The sequence below is a fragment of the Rhodamnia argentea genome, chromosome 2, assembly GCF_020921035.1.
Source record: "Rhodamnia argentea isolate NSW1041297 chromosome 2, ASM2092103v1, whole genome shotgun sequence".
In the NCBI taxonomy this organism is placed as follows: Eukaryota; Viridiplantae; Streptophyta; class Magnoliopsida; order Myrtales; family Myrtaceae; genus Rhodamnia; species Rhodamnia argentea.
The window spans coordinates 7,972,788-7,981,423 of NC_063151.1; the positions used below are offsets into that span (position 1 = coordinate 7,972,788).

Consider the following 8,636-nt stretch of genomic DNA (forward strand, 5'->3'; position numbering starts at 1 on the left):
ATATGCTTCAACACATCGCCAAGATGATAGGGGCAGCTCTCGGTATTATTTATGTGGTTTTGGCTTTCTTGAATTGCTGGATCAGATAACATGGTCTACTTATGTGCATCTTAATCGCTCTCGGGAATTTACTAACTAACGAGGAAAAGTTTCTTCACCTTGCCGATGAAACTGTCGATTTTGAGAAAGCATTGATCTTCGAAGTCTTGGTAAATAGCCTTGTCTCGGTGGAGATTCAAAGACACTTTCGTTTGGGAATCTCTCTCATGCTCCCTCATTGGCTGGACAGTTGCTCTACTCTCTTCGTTTTGCAGCTCGTGTAAATGCTTGTGAGATTGAAATTCACAAACAATGACAAACAAGTACACTACAGATTCATATATTAGACAGCATCACTCACCTAGGAATGCCCACAAGGTAACTATACGTGGCTTATGATCTCGTAATCTCTGACAATTAAACAAGTATCGTTGTCAAAACTAAGTAAAATACTACAACAACTACGAATCCCCTAAACTAAGCGCAAATACTAATAAAGCAACTCTTAAGCGCCAATAGATCGCACAACCAAAAAGATAATTTAAGCCGTTCGCAAGGAACTCACATGCGAAAGTCTAAAACTTTGCTCCAACAAAACCGTTTTCTCCAAATTGACTCGCATCAAACCCCACGGCTCCACAAAGACATAAACCACTATTTCCACGAAATTCCATAGCTCGACAACTCAAAGATCGGACATTGCGACTCGAATTTCACATAGCTTTAAGCCCTAACCCCAAATATTACTCCAAATTAGATTAAAGACTTATACGAGCACTTACCGGGCGTTGCGATTTGGAGTTGAATTGCCTTGGTGAGGACCCCGTGACTTGTACATGTAAAATCCTCTCTCTTGTCTTCTTCTTTCTTTTTCCTTTCCCTTTGCTTTCTGCTCTACTGTAGCGCAAGCTCTCTTTTATTGTTGAATGTATCTTTTCAACGTTTTTTTTTTTTTTTTTTGCCCATTTGACCTGTTGACCACTGCTTGTTACAACAAATTTGTGAAAATCAGGATGTGAGGGCTTTGTGGCTATTGTAGATTTAGTTGCAATTATTGTACACGTGCTTAAGTTGATAGTTATCTTGGACATACAATGGATTGGGTCGTGTTTACCAAGTGATGAAGAAGCGTGCGGTGGCGAAGATGTGTTGGCTCAAGAAGAACTCCTTCGTACGAAGGAGATGAAGGAGCATAAGGAGATGGCGATGAAGCCATGCATGACAAAGACGATTACCGTGAGTTCTTCCTTCGTGTAGAAGAAGGAGAGGACAGAGGAGACGGAGATGGCGATGAAGCCATTGATGACGAAGACGAAGGAGCAGAAGCAAATGGCGATGAAGCCATGGATGACGAAGACGATTACAGTGAGTTCCTCTTTCGTCTATCCGAAGGAGACGAAGCCATGGATGAGGAAAACGAAGGAGCTTAAGGAGATGGCAATGAACCCATGGATGAAGACGATTGTCGAGAGTTCCTCCTCCGTCCATACGAAGGAGAGGAAGGAGCGGAAGGAGATGGTAATAAAGCCATGGATGACGAAGATGATTACCACTTAAGACTTGGAGACTTCGGTGAAACCCGGCTGAAACAAGTACGCCTTCTCCTCATCATCGCCGCCCACATTAACTTTTGCTAGGTCATGGTTAGTCCTCCCTCTATGCGTCCGATAATGTGAAGCATAGGAAGGCTCGTCCCCGTGATCGTCCATGAATCCATCTCTTCCAACTTAATTATGTTGCAAAAGAAATTAAGATAATAATTAGGTTATATCTTAGTCATTTTACCTTTTTGTCTAGCTTTATTACCAATAAAAAGGATAGATCCATTACAGCAAAACAGAAAAAAAAAATGACTTAATAGTTTTTTCATTTTCTATGTTTTCAATTTCTTGTATGGTTACTGATGTATATGATTTTTTGTATTCCGGCAGACATAAGAGTGATGAACAAAGTGGAGGTATACGTACAGAGGGACTTTAACTCGATTGTACAAAAATTTGAGTTTCTCATGGGAATAACTAAATCGATATCAATCCTTAGATTGGCAATGGCACCTTGGACCTGCCACAAGTGTAGCTACCACTTATGTAGTACCGACACAACACGCAACACGAAAAGACACGGCATGCGACACTTGATTTCTAAAAAAATGAAGAATTTTGATACGTTAGACCACGTTGTACATTAAATGTATATTTTTATATATACATCATAGATTATCATTTGTATGATTTCATAAATAAATAAATAATAAAAAAGAGCCTATAATGAATTTACAATAAAAATAGCGATCTACCATTTGTTAATAGCAATGTTTCAAATTGAAAAATTCAACCACATCTCATTCCAATAATCTATAAAACTTGAAGAAAAAAAAATATGCAATCCACATTCCACTATTAAATTTAACATTTAACAATAAGCCAAAAACAAAAAAAAAGTCCCCATTTCACCATCAAATATAACAAGAAGCCATTCATCTTCATTATTTGCTCCTTCTAACAAAACAACGGACTCCATATCCAGCTCATTAAGTGAAAGACTCGCAACTTTAAGCACCCCAACATCTCCAAACTTGTCAAATGCATCTCCACAAATATCCCACATCTTGGTCTTTCCTTCTAAATATTGTGAGTTTTTTCTTGATATAAGACGAAGATTACTGTGAATGAAAATCAATCTTCTACGTGTTTTGGGACATCTTAGTTTTTCTCGTCTAGTGCACAAAGGAGAAAGTACTCCAATTCCTCTCGACACACGATGAAGAAGAATGTTGTGCAAGAAGCTTGTCTATGCTTTGAAGCATAGGTGTACATGCACCATGGTGAATCCACGATGCCTTAGGTTCCTTAAAATACCAATCTTGAATGGGATCAAGTTCTTGAAAACCCCCTACTTTTGCACACAAAATATACATACTCCATTTCACCTTGAGCCGCTCATCCATATTGAGAAAGTATTTCCTAACACATTTCTTTCTTTCTTGATTGATCTCATAATCCTTCTATGGAGAAACTCGAGTAGGATCTTCATTGAGCCATTGATCACTATAATACCTTGTTTAACAAATCAAAATAAGTAAAAAGAGTATTATATCATCATGTCAAAGAAAGAATAACCAATATAGTGGTAATCTCATAGGCTGTATTTGGTTATCCAGATAAAACTCGGGAAAGGACATGTAAGCTATCATGCGTTTGGTAGTTGTTCGGAGCAGGATTAAGGGGTATAAGGGGATAAAATAATCATAGGGAAAAGGGTGGGATAGAGATGGATAAGATTTCTATTATCCATCGCTCAAGTCACCCCCTTTTCGCCACGCCCAACCGCCTTTCCGGCGGCGGGTCGCCTCTCCGGTTCTAGGCCGATTCTCCAGCAGCGGTGGACAACTTCTCCGGCAAGTATTACGAGCCATAGACATCCAACCTTGAAACCGTCCAAGGGCTTTTTTGTGGCATTGGATGGATTGCTCAGAGGGTTCCCGGTGGGGCTCCTAATTGAACAAGGAAGAGGAATCTCCAGTTTTCTTAGGTATTTGCTGGAGTTGGATAAGTGAACACTCCTCTGTAAACAAACAAATTTGTAGATTGATCCTCTTTGATTTGCCTTCTGTAACTCGAAATGACAGATTTGTTTCATCAAATTTTTGTCATGGGGAAAATTTGCTGAATGAAACTCACGTTCCAGTATGTGAATACATTTTGTATTAGCTATCCATAGCTGTGATGATGTATGCATCTTAATTTTCAACTATTTTTGCCTGTATGGTCCGTTTCTGATCTCGACATTATTGGCAACCATACTGCTTGTACTGCCAGAAATTATATCCAGCAGAGACCACGATCCAGGTAGAACAAAATATATGCTTACAGCTTCATGCCATCCTTCTGCAACTCCATGCCTTTTTATGCCATTGCCAAAATCCATGTCTTCTGCGTTGCCGCTATTTCCTGTCTCCAGAATGGTTCCGACAGCAGAGTTGACCAAAGGGGCACCACCAAATAAAGCGAAGTCGGTCTATATCTCTATTTTGGCACAGCTCACTGAGGGTAGTTTGATCGATCTTGAAGTTGCCCTCTCTCGAATATGTACATTCCACGCTGGTGCTAGGATGTTCATGCGAAGAAGTATCTTTTAGGGAAGCTGCAGAAGAAGGATTTACGCCAATGTTTGGCGTTGCTAAGGGTGGCAGCTGCGAGTCTGAGAGTATTTCGATGCCAGATCACGTTTTCAAAGCAAGCGCCTTCATCAGCTTGTACTCTGCCGGTGCTCTCTTCAACGGCTTCAGGGTAGATCATCCATTCGCTGATCTTATAGTGAAATGACGGCAGAATAGACAGGGAACGGCCAAAACTGGCCCTTTTCATACTCAACAGTTATGGCGAGATCGAGCTTGATCCTAATGATAAGGATGATCTCAATAGCCAATCGCGAGCCTTCATTGAGCCTTCTTTTCATTTCACAACCCCCAGCAATTCAAGTATATTAATATGCAACTTCTTCCAAACAATGAATATGATATGATATAAAAATATCCGACTTTAAATCCGTAGTTCACCAAACGAGAGATAGGATATGATCAAATCCTTGGATTTCCTATCCAATCCTATCCAACTCTATCTTGACTAAAAATCTAAACGACCAAACGCAGCCTAACAGCATATTGCTGAAGCATATCTGCTAATCATACTTCTTGTTCTTTTTAATTAATTTATTTTATTTTTGTGAGTTATTGGCATTTTAATAACATTGACCAAGTAGCTCTACTTGTTCAGTTCATGGCACTTTCTTATTTTATGTTTCTACGATGTTTTTCATGGAAAAGGAAAATGTGTTTTGGTTTTGCATATAGAATGGGGGTCGCAACTTTTGAAACTCGAGCACATTTCATAGCTGCTTCCACCTCTCTACATCCATGTTCCACGATCCCTACAGAGCAAAAATTCTGGCCAGTATTTGTAAGTGCTACTCTTGCGACAGTGGTGGGAAGTCAAGATATAATTTCAGCAACATTCTCAATCATTAGTCAGTGCAGGGCCCCTAAGATGCTTCCCTCGTCTGAAGATAATATACTCCTCAAATGAAGTTGGCAAACAGATATACATCCCTGAGGTCAGTTGGATGTTGATGATGCTGTGCCTCACTGTCGTTGTCCGGTCTAGAGACACCCATAGCATGGGCGATGCATATGGTTTGCGCTTTTCATTCATGAATTCTTTTTAAAGACTTTCTCTAGGAGTCCTAACTAGATGGGGGGTTTGATCCTTTGATTTGCAGGTTTTGCTGTGATAACAGTCGTGTTGGTTACTACCTGTTTGATGTTTCTGGCCGTTAGTACTGTTTGGAAGCACAGAATTGCGCTAGCGTTCTTGTTCATAGCAGTCTTTGGCTCGGTGGAGTTTGGTCTATCTCTCTGCATGTCTTGCTAAAGTGCATAGACGCGGTTGGCTTCCTCTCACCTTCTCTTTGTCCTTCTTATTCCTGATGTCCATATGGTACTATGGAACTATTCAGCGCATGCCTATGAGCTTCAGAACAAGGTGTGCTTGAACATCCTTTTGAGCCTTAGGCCAAGCCTCGGTCTAACCTAGGTGCCTGGGATCGGCCTTGTATTCTTAGACATAGCCATTTTGAGGTTCCCTATGAAATGACGCATGTAACGAAGCCACTACGAAGAAGTTCCAGGAGCCTTTGGAGTTCCCCCAATGTTTGCCCATTTTGTCACCAATTTTCCTGGTTCCAACAAATGCTCATCTTTGTTACTATCTAGTTCTTGATGGTACTGAGAGTACAGGATGAGGAGTGATTCCTCATTGCTAGGGATAGCTGTGCTTTTATTAGGGCAGTGGTAAGGTAAAACCAGTGGTGGTGACTCTACATGGATCAAATTCGATAGAATAACATTAAACCATGCCTTCATCTAACGGTTTGAGTAACAATTGACAAGTGGCACAAAAAATCTCACATGATATCAGAGCGGGAGTACTAGGCAAAAAGGTAAGACTAAGCGTGAAGGGGAGAAATAGAATACTTAAATAGTAACTCACGCATTTATATTACAACTTGAGCTTTTAGAACAGTTGGCGAATGATCCACAAAATCGTAATCCCGAAACCAAAAGTTTGTGTTGGAAATATATCTCTTTTGACAGGTGGCCTGGGAATCATCAAGGCGAACTGCAGGTGACCGGCAATCGCACTGGGAGTTCCCCACACATGCTTGCTCGAAGTGGGAATGGTATATCTTGCGTGATTCTAAAAATGCACTGCGTAGGGACTGGAATAAAAGGCAAGAAACATAGGACGCCGCCGAGCGGTCAACTTTTAGATCAAAGAAATAAATGGCACCAACGGGACATGATCGGGCGTCGGCATACCTGATTGGCTTGCGGTAGATTTCAACGGACTACCACTCAAAAGTGAACAAGGATACGAGAACGTATCATGAACAGGACATGGATATCAGCAGATGAGTAATTTGTGACAGTTAATGAATGTTAACGTGGTAGGTGTGGAAATGAAGGGTAGCGTGGGGTTCTGGCTGCCTCTTTGGGGGCAAAAGCAGCAGCAGCAGCAGCAGCAGCCAGCTTACACAGGACCGAAAAAGAGAGTGAACAAAAGCTTCGACCCAAACGGATTGAAACCTTTAAGACCAATCCATTAAGATGAGGGCCTTTCTCCTTGGTGGGTGAGATGTAGCTTTTCCATATGAAGTTCGTAGCACGATACGGATGAACGAACGAATTGGAAACAGACTAAGGCGTCTTTCATTCTCGTTCGGGACACAAACTCGAGCAAAGACAAAACTCCCGTGACTCGTCTTCCCATCGGCCATGCCGATGCTGCCAAACATCGTTCCATCAAAATGAGAAGAACTTGACTTGTACGGATGCAGAAAACCCCTGCTAAAACAATAACGAAAGGAGGGGGCACAAAAAAAAAAAAGAGAGCCTTGATTGGTTTGAAGGCGGCGAAATTTTTGCAAAGTTTGGAGATGAAAATAAATGGGGAAGATGGAGAGGAGTGGCCTCTCGCCTCTTTCCCCTTTCGCTGTCATCGCCTCCTTCTCTGCACTTTCTTTCGTTGCTTCAGGCCGCACCGTGGGCTTCCAGTCGATCAAAGATGCACATCAGCGTTAGGGAAGCAAACCTCGGAGATCATCTGACCAAGAAATTGTCGGGAAATTACCTACGATCTGGACATTCAACCGATCCCGTTTCAAGGCTGTCAATCCACTCGTAAGGAAAGATCAAATGCGGTGATTGGTCATGTATTATTTCGCAACAACCACCCCCGTTGCGGCCTTAATATATCAATCTTCACGCTTGATTTTCACCCCAAAGAGATATTTCCATTTTCATTTTTCCCCTCCAGATCTTTATCGAGTCGATGAGATACGCCGGCTCGATACTCGGATTGAGCTCAATCGGGGTTCGATTGATCAAGTTCGAGCCCGACCTCGATTATTGCATGTGGGACCTGCACAACCTGACCGATGGATGTGAGCTGAATTTCCCGAGGCCTCCAAATCAAACCAAACAGAAGCCCAACGAGATCTTTTATCCTGGTCGGCGAAGAGATTGCCAAATGTCTTTTTAGGTGGTGGTCCGCAGCTATCTAAGAATCGAGCCCCAAGCAAAATCAATAATCAGAGGAGCAAACGGAGGGGGAACGTGTGGGCCCCAAGAAACATGGTGGGACGACATGTCGAAACACATTGGGGTCACGTCACGTCAAGTCAAGTCATCGTCCTTCTTTTCTTCTGTACGGCTGTACGGCGTTGAAGGAAAGGACCACCGCCCCCACTCCTCTCCTATCTCAGCAATTATTGCACCACCAAACTTATTGACTTCAATTTATTTATTATGTCCGATCATATACGATCCCTTAATTAATAAATATTTTATATAAAATATATAATGATGATATGTGAATTTACGATTAAAATTGATTTATTCGAAAAGTATTTTTCTACAAAAAAAAGGCAAAACAAAAAAATTTACATTTGATCCTGTTCGCGAATTTCAATTTCAATTTCAAACTTTGCGTGCCGTCCGGAGAGTAACCTTGACAGAGCAACAATTTTTGCCAGAATCAGAGCACGGCGGTCGTTCCGAATGTGACGGGATGATCTTATCTCATCATCACCCATCTACATATTCGGCGGAGGAAAAAACATGTTAGAGTGACAGAAAAATGATGAGGTCCCCACTTGCCAGACCACGTGCTGCTTCGTGAGACTCGAGAGGTCATCACCAAGGCGTCGTCACGAATTTCCCAAAGCTCCGTGTGCTCTTTCCAGGAAATTTCCCGGAAGCAGTGCTTCCTCGGTTCAATCGCCGAAGCGCCCAAGTCCCCCAAAGGAAAGGACGACTTGTCCCAGAAGACGAATTCTCTCGATCCTCTCTCGTTCGGCGGAAAGATAATTTGTACGGCACGCCCGACGCAAAGAATTCTCCACACGTGGATTGACTTGGGACAAACCAACCGAACAAGGGTGCCCCGAGGACTAAGACGCTGGCATCATCTCTTTTTGTTTTTTTTCCCGTCTTGATCCTTCTTGTGCATCTGGCTCGAGCTAGACATTCTAGACGTTTG

General features: G+C 42.0%; 1 long non-coding RNA gene across 1 annotated transcript; it reads left to right on the forward strand.

The window, feature by feature from the left end:
* The first annotated feature begins 3,426 nt into the window (after window positions 1-3,426).
* On the forward strand, window positions 3,427-3,694 carry LOC125313888. Its single transcript, XR_007197585.1, has 2 exons — window positions 3,427-3,474; window positions 3,514-3,694. It is a non-coding gene; the product is annotated as an uncharacterized LOC125313888 (long non-coding RNA).
* Window positions 3,695-8,636: the final 4,942 nt, after the last annotated feature.